Source organism: Leucopleurus acutus (genome assembly GCF_964270905.1).
Source record: "Leucopleurus acutus genome assembly, chromosome: 12".
Lineage (NCBI taxonomy): Eukaryota > Metazoa > Chordata > Mammalia > Artiodactyla > Delphinidae > Leucopleurus > Leucopleurus acutus.
This window is the reverse complement of record NC_139154.1, coordinates 80,401,881-80,422,439: the sequence shown is the minus strand read 5'-3', so window position 1 is coordinate 80,422,439 and position 20,559 is coordinate 80,401,881. Positions and strand designations below refer to the sequence as shown.

Below are 20,559 nucleotides of genomic sequence, written 5' to 3'. Positions count from 1 at the left end.
AAAAAAAATTTTTTTAATTTGGATTTTACTACATATACTATATATACAGTTCTGTATTTTGCTTTTTTCTCCCCACACTGAACATTATCTCATTTTCTAATATCATTAAATAATCTGTAAAAACATTGATTTTTTGAAAAATAGTGATTGTAGAGTATTTCATAGAGTGGATCTAAACATTTGTATGGTTATTCACTTATTCTCCCTCACTGGTCCCCATTCATTCACCTATTATTAGACATTCAGTTGTTTCTAATTTTCCATCACATAAATACCATAATAAATATTTACATAAATAAATATTTGTAGAATCTCAGGTTGCTTCCTTAGGCTAAATTCCTATGAGTACCCCTTCTTCCCCACAACACACACACACTCAAATTTTCTTTTTGTTTTTGGATATCTTTTAAGTAATAAAAGTTTATGCTGTGCCACTGTTTTTTTCCCTTATCTCATTTTCCTCTCTTCACTCCTCAGAGGTACCTACTATTTACCACCCCATGCATATCTTTTAAGTGATCTGGATATTTTTTTTAACTTTTTATAAATGGTATATGTGAAATGCATTTCCTTCCTTTGACTGCACAGGAATCAAACTCAGCTACCAACACTTACTGTGGAGACTGAAGACCCACAGTTTTAAACTCATTCATCACTTTGCTCTTTGATTCCATTTCAGGTTCACAGACAAGTTTATCATTTATTAATGTGGCTAAGCCTTTTGAGTTTCTATTTTTTTATTACTATTATCATTTCCACTAGAGCAGCAAGAGTGTAAAGTATGAATTTACAAGAATCATGTTATTCAGAAGTACTCACATACTCAATTGTTAAAAGCAAATAAAAATGTGAAACTAGAATTAAAACACATTCTAAAAAAATATTTAAACAGACTGCTAAAAATACTTTACCCTCATAATTTGTTCACCAAGTAACTCAGCTTACACTGGTCCCCACTTCATGTAAAGGAAAAGGAAGCACTTGGTATAAATAACATTAGAAGACTGATCTTAGAATATCTAACTTACAGTTTCTACAGCTATCCTCCTTTGTTATCAATATTCAAAAGGTTAAAAAAAAAGCAAAAAAAATTTCAAAAATTATGAGTTAGCAACTTGCTTAGAGTCTCAGAAGAATTAAAAACTACATTATAGGATGGGGTTCTTTCACTCTAAAATATAATGTCTAAAGAAAATATAACGTCAAAAACAAAAATTCATTCAACCCCTACCTCACTCCATATATAAAAATTAACTCAAGATGGATCAATGACCTAAATACTTACACTGACCTATTTCTCTTAACCTAAATAGGGGTAAATCTTTATGACTCAGATTTGGCAATGGATTCTTAGACGTCACATTAAAAGCATGAACAACAAAAGAAAAAACAGATAAACTGGACTTCATAAAAATTTAAAACTTCTGTGCATCAAAGGGCATTACCAAGTACATGAAAAGACATCATATAGAATAGGAGAAAATATTTGAATCATATATTTGATAAGAGTTTAACATCAAGAATTTATAGGGACTTCCCTGGTGGCACAGTGGTTAAGAATCCGCCTGCCAATGCAGGGGACACGGGTTTCAGCCCTGGTCTGGGAAGATCCCACATGCCACAGAGAAACTAAGCCCGTGTGCCACAACTACTGAGCCTGTGCTCTAGAGCCTGCAAGCCACAACTACTAAGGCTGCGTGCTGCAACTACTGAAGCCCATGCACCTAGAGCCCAGGCTCCGTGACAAGAGAAGCCACTGCAATAAGAAGCCTGCGCACCGCAACTAGAGAAAGCCCGTGCGCAGTAACGAAGACCCAACGCAGCCAAAAATAAATTAATCAAACAAATTTTTTAAAAAAAGAATATATAAAGAACTCTTAAAACTCAACAACAAAAAAGACAACCTATAGGTTTTTTTTGTGTTTTTTGTGTTTTTTTTTTGCTGTATGCGGGCCTCTCACTGTTGTGGCCTCTCCCGTTGCGGAGCACAGGCTCCGGACACGCAGGCTCAGCGGCCATGGCTCACCGGCCTAGCCGCTCCGCAGCATGTGGGATCCTCCCGGTCCGGGGCACGAACCCGTGTCCCCTGCATCGGCAGGCAGACTCTCAACCACTGTGCCACCAGGGAAGCCCCAACCTATAGTTTTTTAAAGTATGAATGCCTTTAAGCATATAGCAGTCTTTTCTTTTCCTTTTTTCTTTTTTTGCTGCGCTGGGTCTTCGGTGTGGCACGCGAGCTCTTTATTGCAGGCTTCTCTCTAGTTGCAGAGCATGGGCTTCTCTAGTTGTGGCATGCGTGCTCCAGAGCACACAGGCTCTGTAGTTGCAGTGTGCGGGCTTAGTTGCCCCACAGCATGTGGAATCTCAGTTCCCCGACCAGGTATTAAACCTGCATCCCCTGTGTTGGAAGGCAGATTCTTAACAACTGGACCACCAGGGAAGTCCCTAGCATTCTTTTCTACAGGAGTTATTTCTACACTCACACTTTATGGCCACAGAGGGCAAGCTATATAGATATGTTCTTCCAACTTTGCTTCCATGGTGGTGTTTTCATCCTTCAGCTTAACAGAAAGGCTAATGTCATAAACTTTATGATATAAAGGTACTGATCTCCTTGACTCAAAGAGTTTATATGAAGAGGAAAATGGAAACTTTCCACTGAATTCAGCATGTAAAGTAAGTGAGGCAGTGCTATCGTCAATACTTCTCCAATCTTGTACTCTTCATTTCTCCAATCCATCGCTGACTCCCTCCCAGCCTGCCTCCCTCACACTCTTTATTCACGTGCCCACTAAAGGTCCACAATTCTCAAAGTTCTGCTCTTGGCCTTCATTCTGCTCCTCAATAACTTCTTAAATTCCATGGCCACTGAATAAATGCTCATGACTCCTAGACCTTTCTTTTTGCCAAGTCTACACCACTGAAACCCAGACCCAAATTTCCAAATTCCTAATAAACATCTCAAGAATGGTTTAACAAAAGGAGCCAGAACTTGTTGGTTTTGAAGATTCTCAGTCTTTCCAGATGCAAACAATATTAAAGTAAGAAATGGCTTCCAAGAAAAGTTCAAATCCAAGGCATTGCCAAGAATACATGGTTCAAAAGACAAGGCTGAGAGTATAGCTATAAAATTCTTTGTTACAGCCTCAGAAAGCTCTAAGATGGTGACTCTGAGTACTATTCAGTTAGACAAAAGATCTTCTAAAGATTTAAAAAGTATGACTCACAGAGTCTTTTAATCAAACACTAGAGTTTCTAACATGCTAAAAGCCATTGTCCCTTAGCAGAATCCTAAAACAGAAAATGGCTTATCTCACATAGAGAGTTTTAGGTGTGGCTTTTACCTAATGGAGTGAGCTCAAATAAGATTTACAGGAGTGCCATAAAGTTGTTAAGAGAATTATACAGGCAGAAAAATCACCCATTTGGACTGAAAGGAGCAGAAAGAGTACAAAATGAAGAGTCTTTTAGGTGTCCATACACCTACAAGCAGGAAATAGAAGAAACTACACAGCTGCAAATGCAGGCTACCTTTCATAGAAAAGGAAAGAGAATGCAGAGTGTAGAAGTAAAAGCCCAAGAGATGGCGCTAAGAGCCATGGAGAGTTACTCCCAGACTTTAAATTCTAATCAAGGAATTACCAGCCTATGCCCTATGAATTTTAGAAGTGGTATGAAGTAATGACACCTTTGTGCCAACATCTTCCCTCTCCTTGAACAAGAGTACCTATAGTGGTTACCTTCTTCTTACTCAACCATTGCATTTTGGGTGTTTGCAGAGCAGATAATTTGCCTCCTTAGTTTCACAGGTCTTCAGACAGAGAGGCAATGGACCCAAAGGGCTAAAATTAAGGAACTACGTCTAAGAAGCCTCATCCAAACCTAGACTTGATTTAGATGACAACATCCTGGACTATAAGCTGATGCTATAAAGGAGAGACTTTTGCAGGATATTGGGAGAGGGTGAGTGTATTTTACAGGTGAGAAGAGTGTCAATAATTTTGGCTAGAGAGTGAACTGTGGTGGTTTGAAATATGTTCACAAATTCTTTGACACCTCCCTCAAAAGGTAGAGCCTAATTCCCCTCCCCTGGAGTGTGACTCACTTCTAACAATAAGAAAAAAAAAAGTGACTTGCAAAGAATAGAGTAGGGAAAGGGAAAAATATTAACTTTACAATGGAAAAACCTGGTAAATGCTACTACCTTAACATGTGATAAAGATTAACATCAACAGTGATGCCATGTGTACTGCATTTATCCCCTAATATGGTGTGACAAGAAAGGCACTTCACCTCTGTTGAATTCTTTTCCAAAACCCACAACCGCAGTCTAACCATGAGAAAAACAACAAACAAGCCCAGATTGAGGGAAATTATACAGGATATCTAGTCAGTACTCTTCAAGACTGTTATGGTCATGAAAAAGAAGGAAAGATGAGAGACTGTCACAGATTAGAGGAAACTGGGGAGAAATGCAACTTAGTTTATTTAGCAATTCAGTGGTACTCTGGATTGGATCCTAGAATAAAGAGGAAAAATAAACGGAAAAACTAGTGAAATACAAATAAAATCTGTAGTTTAGTTAGTAACAATATATCAGTGTTAGTTTCTTATTTTTACACATATACCATGATAATGTAAAATGTTAACAGGGAAAACTGGATGAGTATAAGGGAACTCGTAGTATCTTTGCAACATCTGTGTCTAAAATTATTCAAAAATAAAGTTAACCTAAAGCCAGAAAAAAAAAATCATACCTATTTCAGAGAGTTGGTAAGAGAACTGACTCAATGCATAAAATATGTTTAGAACAGTACCTGGAACACGGTGAGGATATAATAAATAATAGCTATAGTTATTCTGATATTTAACACTCAGCAGGTATTTGCTAAACAGATGAAAACTAAAACATACAATAACAAGACAACAAGAGCTAACTTCATTAATTTCATACTTGATATACTGCTCTATCCCTCATTATTTCCCAGCGAAAATAAACTGTGACATATATTTACTTTTTTTTTTTTTTTTTAAAGCATAAGTAATGGTGTTTAAGTCAGAGACTAGGTCATACAAGGCACTGTGGCTTCCTGCTTACTTTTTCTCTCTTGGATCATCCACTGTGGAAAAAACCAGTTGCTATGTTACTTAGTGGCCAACAACAAGAAAGGAATTCAGGACTCTTCCGACAGCCATGAGTGAGCCTGGAGGCAGATCCTCCAGTCCCAGTCAAGCCGTGGGATGGCTACACCTTGGCCGACACCTAGTGCAACTCATGGGGGACCCTAAGCTAGAATCACTTACCTAAGCTGCTCCCAAATTCCTATCGCAATTCCTATGTGAGATAATAAATGTTTGTTGTTTTTTAAGCCCCTAATATCCGGGGTAATTTGTTATGCAGTAGCAGATGACTAACACATGGATTCTCTCCCTTATCAATTCATCCAAAACTTTATCAAACACCTACTTTAATATTTTGAGGCTACAAGGGATACATATATTAATGATAAATTGTAGGCTTCTTAGGAATCCCCTGGTGGTCCAGTGGTTAGGACTCCCATGCATGCGTTTGATCCCTGGTCGGGGAACTAACATGCTGCACAGTGCAGCCAAAAAAGTACATATATATATACACACACACACACACACACACACACACACACACACACACACACACATATATATACACACACACACATATATATATATATCGGCTGCTTGAAGGCATAAACTAACAAGGCACTGTAGTGGACATACACTGGTTTTGTTTGTCCAATATACCTAATTCCTTTGGGAAACTACTCCTCACCTATTCCCTGTAGTATCAGCTGTCAATCTGTACCTTACCTTACCCCTGGTTAAAGAGCTGGGCAAATACTGCAAGTTTCAATTACCCTAATTCCTGTAAACAGTGACTTCTCCATGGGTAGCTATGTGACCTAAGCAGGGTAAATAAGAATTTCAGCCTTTAGTCAATATATATACGTTGGGAAGAGAGAAGTACCTCTTTCCACTGGTATTGCAAAGCTGAAAAGGTAAGTCTGGGCTTGACAGCCATCATTTTACCTCCACAGGGAGTAAGTTTGTTTACAGAATGACATGAACAGAGTCAGAGAGAGCCAAGAGGTATCTGAAGCCAAGAACCACTTTTGGGCTTCCTAAGTACATAACCTGCTAATCTCCTTTTTTTTTTGCTTAAGTTAGACACTAATGTAGGTGCTTTGTTTTTCATTTTAAATCTAAGTTGTATGAAATGCCAAAGAAAGGTTCAAATATCCTGAGAATTCAGATTATCTGATCCAGCTGAGATAACTAGGGAGGAATTCATGGCAGAGATAATCAGTAATATGAACTCTAAAGAAGAGAGAGAATTTAACCAAGTGAAAATGGGGATGGATAAAGAACATTCCAAGTAGCAACAGAAAAGGATATGCATGTATGGAAAATACAGTCCCTCTTGGTAGGACTGTACAATATAAATAGGTGATAGAGCATGGAAACCTTAAATTCTATTCCTAGAGGGCTAAGCTGTTTTTTCTAGACTAAGGGAATGTGTGAGGGGGAGTTATCTATCATAGGATAACTGGTCAAACTCACTTTGTTTTTTTGTTTAATTTTTTTATTTTTATTTATTTTTGGCTGTGTTGGGTCTTTGTTGCTGCGCACGGGCTTCCTCTAGTTGCGGGAGCAGGGGCTACTCTTCGTTGCAGTGTGTGGGCTGCTCATTGCGGTGGCTTCTCTTGTCATGGAGCATGGGCTCTAGGCACGCAGGCTTCAGTAGTTGTGGCATGCGGGCTCAGTACTTGTGGCTCGCGGGCTCTAGAGTGCAGGCTCAGTAGTTCTGGTGCATGGGCTTAGTTGCCCCGCAGCCTGTGGGATCTTCCTGGACCAGGGCTCAAACCCATGTCCCCTGCATTGGCAGGTGGATTCTTAACCACTGCACCACCAGGGAAGTCCCAAACTCACTTTGTGATCAATGTTGTTTGGATATCACCACTCAATTAGCTATGCACTCATGAACTTTATCATCATAATTCATTCTTGTTTCTCTACTATAACCACAGACTATTAAATGACTTATTAAAATTCAGATATACTTCCACTATTATTGACTTCCTCTAATCTACTTAAGTTAATAACCCTGACAATGAAAAGGATGTTGAACTTATTTGGCAGTTAATCTGAGCTCATTCCTAGTGACTACCACTCATTACTAAGTGCCACCTGTAACTTGGGTGATAATACTGAGCTCTCTTTAATTACAGACAGAGCTATCTAGAAAGTTCAGAAACATGATAAAACTGAAACTTAGCTTCTAAATTCAAATGTCCCACCTTCTGTTCCCTCAATTGAGAAATCATTTTTAAAAAATCCATTCAGAAGTGTTAAGAAAGGCCTTACACCATATATAAAAATTAAATCAAAATGGATCAAAGACCTAAACATAAGAGCTAAAACTATAAAACTCTTAGAAGAAAACAGGGGAAAAGTTTCATGACACTGGATTTGGTAATTATTTCTTGGTCATGACACTAAAAGCACAGAAAACTAAAGAATAAATAGATATACTGGACTACATCAAAATTAAAATTTTTGTGCATCCAAGGATATTATCTAGAGAGTGAAAAGACAACCCATAGAATGCAAGAGAATATTTGTAAATCATATATCTGATAAGTGATTGATATCCAGAATATATAAAGAACTCCTATAACTCAACAACAACAAACAACCAGATTAAAAAGCGGGCAAACGACTTGAGTAGACATTTTTCCAAAGAAGATACACAAATTACCAATAATCACATGAAAAGATGCTCAACATCACTAATAATTAGGGAATGTTCATATCCATTAGGATGGCAATTTAAAAAAAAAAAGGAAGGAAGGAAATAACAGATGCTGATGAGGATGTGCAGAAATTAGAACCCTCACACATTGCTGAAAAGGATATAAAGTGGTTGCAGCCACTGTGGAAAACAGTTTTGCAGTTCCTCAAAAACTTAAACATAAAATTACCATATGCTCTCACAATTCTACTCCTGGGTATACACCCTATGCAGGGACTCAAACTGATATTTGTACACCATGTCCACAGTAACATCATTCACAAAAAACAAAAGATGGAAACAACTCAAATGTCCATCAACAGATTAATGGATAAAGTGTGGAATATACATACAGTGAAATATTATTCAGCCTTAAAAAGCACTGAGGACTTCCCCGGTGTCGCAGTGGTTGGGGGTCCGCCTGCCAGTGCCGGGGGGCACGGGTTCATGCCCCAGTCCGGGAGGATCCCACATGCCACAGAGCGGCTGGGCCCGTGAGCCATGGCCGCTGAGCCTGCGCATCCGGAGCCTGTGCTCCACAACAGGAGAGGCCACAGCAGTGAGAGGCCCGCGTACCACAAAAAAAAAAAAAAAAAAAAAAAAGCATTGAAATTCTGAGACAATGCTACAAAATGGATGAATCTTAAGACATTATGCAAAGCAAAATAAGCCAGACACAAAAGGGCAATTATTGTGTGATTCCACTTACATGTGGTACCTTAGTAGAACAGGCAAATTCAAAGACACAGAAGGTAGACAGAGATTACCAGGGGCCAGAGAGAGGTGACAATGGGGAGTTATTGTTTAATGGGTGCAGAGTTCCTGTTTGGGATAATAAAAAAGTTCTAGACATAGAGAGTGGTGATGGTTACACAACGCTGTGAATATACTTAATACCACTGAACTATATACTTAAAAATGGTTAAATGGTAAATTTTATGTATGTATAGTTTACATAATAAAAAAAAGTGCTAAGAATGGGCTTGGGTCAGAGGCCTTCATCTTGGCAGTAGAGCAGCAGCATACATGGAATGAAGCCCACAGCCCACCAGCCAGTACACAAATACTACACAAACACAAGCAGTTTCAACATTTCTGGGCAGGATACACTGTCACCCTGAGTTTAGCACAAAAATTGTTTCCAAATCCTCTTAAGGCTTGGTTTCCTGGCTTCCTCTCAAGCACCCCAACTGTCCACAAGAATAGAACCAAAGAGCCTGAATGGTAACAATCTGAAAGAAGTCCAACACCAGGGGCTGCCTATTGGCAGGATATTAGTCAGAAGCCAAGGACTTCAGCTGTGCTAAAGCCCTGTTCTCACAGGTGCAACGAGTTTGCAAAGACAAACACTCATATCTCTACCTCTTTAAATCTTTATATTGAAGCATAATATACATACAGAAAAGGGTACATCATAAGAAACAATGACTTTTTTTAAAGCCTGTTAGGTAAAATTTAAGCTCAATAATCTCAAACGCATCTTTCATAAACTGGGTTTTTTTTAATAAAATTACTTCAGCACAAAAGCATTTTCTTAACTGCCAAATGTTAATTTCTTTTGATTTACTTTTTTCCCCAGTGGGAAGGGCTGGGGAAAAACTTAAGTTGTGTATTAAATGGCCAATTTACCAATAAGACTGTTAAACAAAGACTAGAGTTACCAATTTACACTAACATATTCATGCAAAAAAGTTATCCCCACTTCCTCACTTTCTTTCACTTTCTACATCCCTTCCAACCCATCCCAAAGCAACTCATCTACAATACATTAAAATGTTTCTTCTATCTGCTCACTTCTCTCCACATTGACTGTTAAAATTATCTCCATCTTCCTGGCTAATATTATATTACCTGGACCAGTACCATAGTGCCCTCTAAGCGTTCTCTTGGCTTCACTTTTTTCCCTTTTGGCACAATAATGGTTTGTATTATCTCTGGGCGTGCCATTTTTTTTTTAATTTATTGTATTTATTTATTTTTGGCTGCATTGCTGTGTGTGGGCTTTCTCTAGTTGTGGCGAGCGGGGGCTACTCTTCCTTGCGGTGCATGGGTTTCTCTCATTGCAGTGGTTTCTCTTGCTGCAGAGCACGGGCTCTAGGTGTGCGGGCTTCAGTAGTTGTGGCACACGAGCTCCAGAGTGCAGGCTCAGTAGTTGTGGCGCACGGGCTTAGTTGCTCCGTGGCATGTGGGATCTTCCCAGACCAGGGATTGAACACGTGTCCCCTGCATTGGCAGGCAGATTCTTAATCACTGCGTCACCAGGGAAGGCCCTGGGCTTGCCAAATTTTGAAACATGTTACAATAAAATTTAAAAAGGAAGGAGATTGTCATAATTGTGGAAAAGAGGTAAAAATGTGGAATGAAGATTGTCAGAAGTCCACGTAACCCCATTTTGAAGTGGAGTATTAATTTTGGCTCTGTTCATTCTGTATACCTAACCTTGCTAACAGAATGAAGGATTAAGTTTTGGGGTTTTTCTGTTTTTACCTTGAGATCCCGTTTTACCTAACTACTACCATACAGAGATTTGTAAGCAAAAGAGAATAGCTTTTAACGTGCAAAAAAACAGTTCCAACCATAGTGATTTTTTTTTAATGAGTTCTCAGTATCATGGCTTCACTCTTGATTATATTATTCATCCTTCACACATGAATCAGGGATCCTATGAGGACATAAATCACATTGCATCAGTCCCTTGTACGAAGCCCTCCAATGGTTTCCTATTATACTTAGAATAAAAATTCAGATTTCCTACCAAGGCCAACTTCTTGCCTTTGCTGTTCCCTCTGCATGTATTTTGTGCTCTCAAATCAGCTTGCCTCCTTAGAGAAGACTTCCCTCTCTCAAACGAAAGCAAAAGCCCTTTTTTAAAGGCTTTTAAATAATTTTTTAAATCTCCAGTGAGTCTGATGCCCAGTGATGCTGAGAACCACTGTAGTAAATGAGTCTTGCTTTTGCTTACAATGATTTTTCTGCCAATTTACTTCTTGGTACCTGTTACCACCTGTGGTTTAAGAAACTGGAAGACCAACAAGTAGGAAGAGGAGGAAGGAAAGAAGGAAGGGAGGGAGGGAGGGAGGAGAAAGAAAGAGAGAGGAAGAGAGGAAGGGAGGGAGGGAGAGGGAGGGAAGGAGAGAGGGGGAGAGGGAGGGAAGGAGGGAGGGAGGGAGGGAGGGAGGAAGAAAGAGAGAGAAGGAGAGAAAGAAAGAGAGGGAGAGAGGGAGGAGGAAGGGAGGAAAGAAGGGAAGGAAGGAAGGAAGGAAGGAAGGAAGGAAGGAAGGAAGGAAGGAAGGAAGGAAGGAAAGGAAGGGAGGAAGGGAGAAAGGGAAGGACAACCTGTACTAATCCAGTGCCAAAGGTCACACCTATGTGCTAAACACAAGGGTTATGTTCATAAACTCTAGAGAAGTCATACTACCTGTACCAACTTTTTTGTTTTTCTTAGTTCATGACATTTAACTCTGAATCAGAGTTGAAATCAGAGAAACCAAATGCAAATGTACCTCCTTAGAGCTGCCTTCCTCAGCTTACTGGGTAACCATTTCGTCTTCTGAGCTTTGATAAGGCTCTTCAGTCTCTGATACACTTTCTTACACTAATTACTACTGTTTTTTGTTTACTGTCAGCTCCTTAGGATAAGAGACTTGGCCATATTGTTCACTGATCCATCCTCAACACCTACACAGTGCATGATACATGGTAGATGCTTAGTAAAATAGTGAATTATATGATTCATTTATTCATTCAACAACTATTTCCTGAATATCATGTGCCAAGCAGCATCCTAGACTTTGAGAATACAGCTGTGAACAAAACAGCAATAATCCTCACCCCATTACATGCTAATGTGGAGCACAGACAAGATTAATAATTACAATAAAATATACAGCATGGTAGATAGTAATAAGTGCCAAGAAGAAAAAACAAAGCAGAAAAAACTAATCTATGATGATAAAAGGTAGATCAGTGGTTGTCTAGGAACTGTGCTGGAGAGAGATGGATTGTACAGGGGAAGAAGGAGACTTTTAAGGGATGATGAACACATTCTGTCACTTGACTGCCATGGTGGTTTCACAAGTGTATATACCAGCCAAAATTAATCAAATTGGACACTTCAAATGGATACAGTTTATTGTATGGAAATTATAGCTCAATAAAGTTTTCAAAAATTAAAGCAGAAAGTGGAGGACTGAACTTTTAGAGAGGTGGTCAGTGAAAGCATTATTGAGAAGATGAATTTTTTTTTTTTTTTTTTTTTCCGGTACGCGGGCCTCTCACTGTTGTGGCCTCTCCCATTGCAGAACACAGGCTCCGGACGCGCAGGCCCAGCGGCCATGGCTCACGGGCCCAGCCGCTCCACGGCATGTGGGATCTTCCCGGACCGAGGCACGAACCCATGTCTCCTGCATCGGCAGGCGGACTCTCCACCACTGCGCCACCAGGGAAGCCCCCAAGAAGATGAATTTTTTTAAAAAGACCTCAGGAAAGTGAAAAGGCTAACTCTACAAATATCTGAGTGAAGACCAATTCAGAGAGAGGGAACAGCAAATGCACAGACCCTAAACAGGGAGCACGCTTAGCATGATCCATGAATCAGCAATCAGCATGGGTCTAGCTATAGCAGACTGAGCAAGGGAGAAAGCTATTAATCTGACTGTGAAACGAAGCCCCTAGAGTGAGATGAGAGCCATGAATACATTAACTGACTTAGGCTTTAACACAGTCACTCTGTTGACACACTGCTGTGTGTTGCGAATAGGCTAAAGAGCAGATGCAGAGAGGTCAGTTAGGAGGATGTTATTATAATCTAGGAGAGAAGTAATGGTAATCTGAACAGAGTAGAGGGGAGTAGTGAAAAGTAATCAAATTAAACCCAACAAGATTTGATGATGGACTAGATGTGGGCATGAGAAAAAGAGGATATGAACCGGAAGAATGGAGGTACCACTGACTGAGATGATAAAAAATATAGGAGGAACAAATATGGGAGGCAAAGAAGGAACTTAGTCTGGGGCATATTCAATTTTTTGATACCTTTTTCACATTTAAATAGAGTTCTCAAGTATGTCATAAGTATATACCTGGAATTTAAGGGAGAAATCCAGTTTAGAGATATAAATTTGGGAGTTGTTAGGCTATAGAAGTATTTAAATCCATAGAACTGGGACTTCCCTGGTGGCGCAGTGGTTAAGAATCCGCCTCCCGATGCAGGGGGCACAGGTTCAAGCCCTGAACATGCCGCAGAGCAATAAAGCCCGTGTGCCACAACTACTGAGCCTGCGCTCTAGAACCCAAGAGCCACAGCTACTGAAGCCCACACACCTAGAGCCTGTGCTCCACTACAAGAGAAGCCACCGCAATGAGAAGCCCACGCACCGCAACAAAGAGTAGCCCCCACCTGCCGTAACTAGAGAAAGCCCGCACGCAGCAATGAAGACCCAATGTAGCCAAAAATAAATTAATTAAAACAAACAAAAAAGTAAATGAGATCACCTAGGAAGTGTGTTGGAGATAGGGAAGAAAACAGGACCAAAGACTTAAGCCCAGGGACACTCCAACATTGAGAAGTGGGGTGAATGAGAAAGAACCAGCAAAAAAAAGAGATATGAAAAGGGAAAAAAAAGGAACGGACTAGAAAATTAGGGGGAAAATTAGGCAAATGTGTCATGGAAGACAAGTATTTCAAAGAAAAGAGAAGTCAAGTATGTCAAATGTTGACTCATGGATCAAGTCTCAAAAGGTTGTCATTTAAGACCAAAATAAATGCAAAATCATTATATAAATTTTTGAACAGAGGCTTGGTTAAGAAAACCAAGCACATTAATAGTAGAGCATTCTAATCTTAATACATCAAAAATATTAAGTACCACTTATTATTACACAATTCTTACATAAAACATACCCCCAAATATCTACTTTTTAATGGGTAAATTATCAACTACTGAAAAGTTCTGATTTTAATTGTTTCAAAACTAGATGACCACTTACATTTTTTTCCCCACTGGCTATTACCTATTCTCTGTTATGAAATATTCATTCTAATTAGTAACGTTGAAAGTTTTTTAGCATCTTTTTCTCTTTTGTAAAACATTTCCTTCTGTACAAGGTATTTTTTGTAAATAGCTAATTCAGAGTTAGTCAGAATTTAAATATTAAGTTGTGGATCTCCATGTTTGTTTTTTAGCAAAAATGAACACAATGAAAATCACAATGGCTTTCGAGGAGGACCAAATTTTTTATTCTATTTATTTTCTGTGTTGTTATAGACTTTAGGCACTGTCCTTCTACAAATTGTATCTTGGAACTCTAAGTTTAGGACCACGACTTTAGAAAACAAACTATTATGAAACACAACTTTGAGCTACAAAAATGGGTTGACCCATTCAGAATTAAAGTTTAAATAAACTCAATGTTCAAAACCTGATATAAAATATAAAATGGAAAATTCCTTTATTTAAAAAATAAGTGGGACTTCCCTGGTGGCGCAGTGGCTAGGACTCCGCACTCCCAATGCAGGGGGCCTGGGTTCGATTCCTAGTCAGGGAACTAGATCCCACATTCATGCCGCAACTAAGAGTTTGCATGCCGCAGCTTAGGAGTCCGCCTGCAGCAACTAAGAACCAGTGCAACCAAATAAATAAATAAATTTTTTTTTTTTTTTTTTAGATGTTGGGGGTAGGAGTTTATTAATTAATTAATTTATTTTTGCTGTGTTGGGTCGTTTCTGTGTGAGGGCTTTCTCTAGTTGTGGCAAGCGGGGGCCACTCTTCATCGCGGTGCGCAGGCCTCTCACTATCGCGGCCTCTCTTGTTGCGGAGCACAGGCTCCAGACGCGCAGGCTCAGTAGTTGTGGCTCACGGGCCTAGTTGCTCTGTGGCATGTGGGATCCTCCCAGACCAGGGCTCGAACCCGTGTCCCCTGCATTAGCAGGCAGATTCTCAACCACTGCGCCACCAGGGAAGCCCCATAAATAAATATTTTTAAAAAAGTATTCTAAACTGATTTAAGCATCCTCAAGCTGTTAAATTTCATCAATCCGTACTGACAAAGGGTGGTTTGTTTATTAGATTAGCTTGACTGATTTCTCTGGAGGCTTTCCTTTATTACATTGTTAAAAGTGAAAATCCAACCTTAAAAACAAGAATTATCAGAAATAGACCAAGCATTACAGCGTGTATAACCAAATAAGATTATCTAAACTTTCCTCCATAGCTACTGAGAATAAAGCAACATGATCTCAAAATGGTAAGTGTTAATAAAATAAAATGGCATTTTATTTACTCTCTATATCCCATCTTTACAAGTTTTCCCATATCTTGGTACACATATAAATGTATGTATGTATGTAAGAGAGAAAGGGCATGAGAAAGACAATGTGCTTTAAATTTTCCTTCTTCTATGACACAAAGCAGGGAGTTGTGGTGGCTCTGCTCCAGCTTATGAAGCTCCAATGCTATACGTAAGAGAGCTCAGCATAAACTGATTATTAATCATAGGTTTTAGCAGGTTCTTATTCCTTACCACCAGAATTATACAAGGAGATCAGTGTACCTTGTTGTAGAAGGAATTGTGGAAATTAAAAATAAGTGATTACTTTCTTTTGAGATTAGATGTTTACCTATGTTTTGGACAAAATGCTGGCCTTTTACTCCAGAGCCTAACCTGTCTTGATCCTAGAAATCAGAGTGTGTCTACCATTGTATATACTCTTTTTTTTTTTAACCATTGCATATAGTCTCTTGATATGTGATATTCTCTTATCTAACTGCTTGAAAATGACAGAATTGAGCATATGATGAGTTGGCCAGAAAAAAATTATATCAGTAAAGGTAGATTCTATCTTCTTCCCTGTGTCTGCTGAAAACACAACCCCAAACTAGAAGAGTTCTGGTACACTAAAACTTAAGACTAGAAAAGGCAATAACATTATTCATTGTTTTAAAAAGACAATATGGTCTTCCCTGGTGGTCCAGTGGGTAAGACTCTGCACTCCCAATGCAGGGGGCCTGGGTTCGATCCCTGGTTGGGGAACTAGATCCCATATGCATGCCGCAACTAAGAGTTTGCATGCCACAATTAAAAATCCTGCGTGCCGCAACTAAGACCAGTGCAGCCAAAATAAATAAATACTAAAAAAAATAAAAATAAAAAAGACAATAAAGAAACAGAGATTTATATTTCAGGATCTCTACAGGCAGGGAATCTCTAAATGCTTATGAAAGAACAATTCAGCAGAAGAAAGAAGAAATAATTTACTACTAAATGGTTTAGCACAGAAGCTGTGGCTAAATGTTTCCTCACAAAACATCTTATTGGTTTTGAAAAACAGGAAGTCACAAAAGAAAAACCAACATGTCTTTATAAAATGCCAAAATTCAGTCTCAAAAAAAGAGAAATAACCATGTATGAGACTCTACTAAGCATATAAATTATCTCCCCAAAAGTTACTGTTTAAAAAAAGAAAACACTCTATGAAAATTTCTATTTAAGTTCCAGGAAAGGAAAACAGTGGTATTAATGAAGTAAGCAGAACAATAAAACTTTCCTAAAGACACATGCCAGATTCCAACAGTCCTCAAGGATTAGGTCCCTCAGTGATTTATGATCAAATATGAAAGGATCTCAATTATACGAGTAAAACACTGATGTTCTTCCCTTTGGACATGAAATGTTCACCGCAGAGTTTTCTGTGTACTTTTATAACAGAATTCATGTTTTATTCTTGCAAAAATTGTATTTCTGTTGAAGAAAAACATTCACTACAAGAAAGGTATTTAGGTCACTAGTGTATAGTCATTTTCTCTAGCTTTACATATTTCCATAAATATATACTGCCTTAGTTACTTCTCTATTACTTTGGCTTCCTCATATCCCAAAGGCATTATATATTGTGGTTAATAAGAAAAAAAAGTTAATGCATGCACTTGGCTGCCAATTGTCAAATGCACTTTTTGGACCAAAGAAAGAAGTAATGCAGACAAACTGAGCAGGAGAGAGAAATTTAAATAGAGAGGGAAAGACAGAAAAAACGTACCACATCTAGTGTCTGAATAAATAGTCCCCAAGCACTTCACAAATTATGGCAAGTAGAAGTAATATGCCAACATATACTGAATTCTCACTGTAAAAATTTAATACCAAGCTATATTAACATTTCAAATCAGAGTAGTTGGCACCTTTAACATAGTGGTTCTCAACCTTGGATGAATACTGAAATCACCAGTTTTTAGTTGTGTTCTTTTTTCTTTTGGCCACGCTGCGTGGCATGTAGGATCTTAGTTCCCCGACCAGGGATCGAACCCATGTCCCCTGCAGTAGAAGCATGGAGTCTTAACCACTGGAACACCAGGTAAGTCCCCCCACCCTTGTTTTTTTTTAAAATCACCAGTTTTAAAGAATACTGATGCCCAGGTCCCATCCCCACAGATTCTTACTTAATTGGTCTGAAGTATGTCCAGAGCATGAAAATTTTTAAAGCTCCAAAAGTGATTCTTATGTGTAGCCATGATTGAGAACCACTGATTTAAAATGACATAAATTGAAGACAGTAATTTAGTTGTTGGGGTACGTGGACACACACACCCCAGAGTTCAAAAACCTTGGTCATTCTTCTTAGAAGCAACCTCTTAATATCCTAGAATCATTAATTCTCTCACAAGCTCATCCAATGACAGCAGTGTAAAAATAACTTTGCCTTTGTTGCCTATACGTGTTCTAAAAACTGGTAAGTTGATTTAGTAGAGTATTTCATAAATAACATTCACCTAGAAGCTGACAGCAGTACTAACCAAGGATCCAGGCCTCACAAAAACATTTCCGGTAGGATCTGGGTTGTATATTTATTTTACTGCCAGCCTAGGTTCTATTACAGTTTACTTTCTTTACAACTTTTCTTGATTTAAGAATATATTTGCGTTCAAAGGATTTTGTGGGTTAAAGTGCATTTTCAATCATTTTCACAGTGACCATTTTCTTCACAACTTTGAAGTATAAGTAATGTACAATAAACTGCATATCTAAAGCATGCAATTTCATAAGTTTTGACATACATATATTTACATCCATAAAACAGCTGCCACAATGAACATAAACATTTTTTTCACACTTAAAAATTTTCACGCACCCCTCTGTAATCTAATCTATCCCTCCTTCTACTCTTATGCCCAGGCATCTGCTTTCTGTCACTATAGATTACGTTGCCTTTTCTAGGATTTTATATGAGTAGAATCATACATTATGTTAAAAAAAGTTTTTATCTGGCTTACTTCACTCAGCAAATGATTTTGAGATTCAACCATTTTGTTGCGTATATCAAAAGTTCTTTCCTTCTTATTGCTGAGTGATATTCCTATCAACGCTCATGATTACCACACTGTATAACCAACATGTTTTATAACCAACATGTTTTCTTGGCATAGACTATTGTGAGAAGCTAACAAAAGCTCCTAGATGTTGGTATCAATGGTTTTTGGAAAAACTAAGTCTGGTGATCCCCATTTTGTTTTTTTAAATTTTATTTTATTTTATTATTTATTTGTTTGTTTGTTTGTTTCTTTATTTATTTATGGTTGCATTGGGTCTTTGTTGCTGCACTCGGGCTTTCTCTAGTTGCAGAGAGCGGGGGCTACTCTTCGTTGCGGTTGATGGGCCTCTCACTGTGGTGGCTTCTCTTGTTGCAGAGCACAGACTCTAGGCATGCGGGCTTCAGTAGTTGTGGCTCACGGGCTCTAGAGCACAGACTCAGTAGCTGTGGCGCATGGGCTTAGTTACTCCGCGGCATGTGGTATCTTCCTGGGCCAGGGCTCAAACCCGGGTCCCCTGCATTGGCAGGCAGATTCCCAACCACTGCGCCACCAGGGAAGCCCCGATCCCCATTTTAGTTCTCACTTTACCACTTATCAGCTATGTCTGAAGCAAGTCACTTCTCTGTCACATACACCTTCTCTGGAAAATGAGGATATACCACCTCACCTATGTAATTCACCTTAGATGAGTACTTAAGGACTCTCTGACTTCTAAGACCTATTGATTCTATTGAAATAGGTAAACCTTCTAGAAAGACAGGAGTGCCCATCTGTTTATATACTGTCTGTGGCTGCTTTTGAGCTGCACCAAGAATGATGAGTACTTGTGACAGAAACTGTAGAGCTGTCAAGCATAAAATATCTGTCCTCTCAAAAAAAAGTTTACCAACTTGTTCTAAGTAATCATGAAATGTTCCTGAAGCTAGCTAAAAAATCATGTGTAGTGATGTTTAGATTTACTGATTGACAAAAACACATTCTACTGTTCTAAAAAAAATGTTTTTCCTTGTTACTTTAGCTAAAAAAATAAAAGAAAAACCATAGGAACTTAAAAATAGATATTTAGGGGCTTTTCTGGTGGCGCAGTGGTTGGGGGTCCGCCTGCCGATGCGGGGGATGCGGGTTCGTGCCCTGGTCCAGGAGGGTCCTGCGTGCCACGGGGCAGCTGGGCCTGTGGGCCGTGGCCGCTGGGCCTGCGCGTCCGGGGCCTGTGCTCCACAACGGGAGAGGCCACGGCAGTGAGAGGCCCGCATACCGTAAAAAAATAGATTTTTTAAATTCCTGTGTCAGTACCCAATATATTCAGATGGTATATAAGTTACTAAAATCAAAAGGCACATTATAAACCCCAGTTCAAGAAATATTAGGAAAATATTGAGTTAAAGAAATACTATAATAGTTTTCTAGGAAAGTCAAAGTAGATATGTATGTTTTCATATTCCTGCCCAAATGATAAATACTTGACAGAATCACTACTGCCAGAATAAAAAATGAACAGCCTATAAAAATGGCTGGTGAAACTTAGATATCCAAGAATACTTTCTGCACCTTCTGTCAGATTTTTGGTCTAGGAGTAATAGGAGGAAGGCTGTATAACACAGTGGTTAAGAAAATGGACTTTAGGATCAGAGAAACCGAAGTCAGTAAAGGCTATTAGCACTACTGTAAAATAACTGAATAAAAGGTCCTCAAAATATATTTTGAAAAAGAACAATTTTTTAAAAGGAATTATCTTTTAAATTAAAATTAAAGTCATTAGGGAACTACAAATACTGGAAAAACCCTAAGCAACTCAAGAAGGGATTATGTGAGGAAACCTGCCAGCTAAAAAAATACACTCATTATTAGAAGAAAAGATATAAATTTCTATTATAGGATGTAATAGAACCACTTATTTGATTATTTATCTGAAAATAAATCTGGTTAGCTAATTCAGTGATCTGGGTTTTCTCTTCCTAATTACAAGTTGCTGCTTTTTTTTCCCCAAAAGACATATACCAGGTCATTAAAAGTCTGATCTGGCAGTCATCTGGAGTACAAACTGAAGACTTCAAAGAAAAACCATGTAGATGTCCGCTATAATGACATTGGAAACTGCAAGTAAAGCAGTACTGTTTTGTAAATAATCAAGATCAATTAAAAACAATTTGTAGGCTCAAGGACAGAAATAGTATACTTTAGGGTCTTTAGGAACAACACAATGTTGTAATTAAAATACAATGCTGGGACTTCCCTGGTGGTGCAGTGGTTAAGAGTCCACCTGCCAGTGCATGGGACACAGGTTCGAGCCCTGGCCCAGGAAGATCCCACATGCCGCAGAGCCACTGAGCCTGCGAGCCACAACTACTGAAGCCCGCATGCCTAGAGCCCGTGCTCCGCAACAAGAGAAGCCACCGCAATGAGAAGCCCGCACACCGCAACGAAGAG

The 20,559-nt window shown here is 38.9% G+C and overlaps 1 protein-coding gene across 1 annotated transcript in view; it reads right to left on the bottom strand.

Annotated features, from left to right (window-relative positions):
- Positions 1–20,559, bottom strand: part of COMMD1 (copper metabolism domain containing 1) — a gene marked incomplete at its 5' end in the record, with an annotated part of 150,812 nt that overhangs the window by 64,969 nt on the left and 65,284 nt on the right. The window lies entirely within an intron of this gene.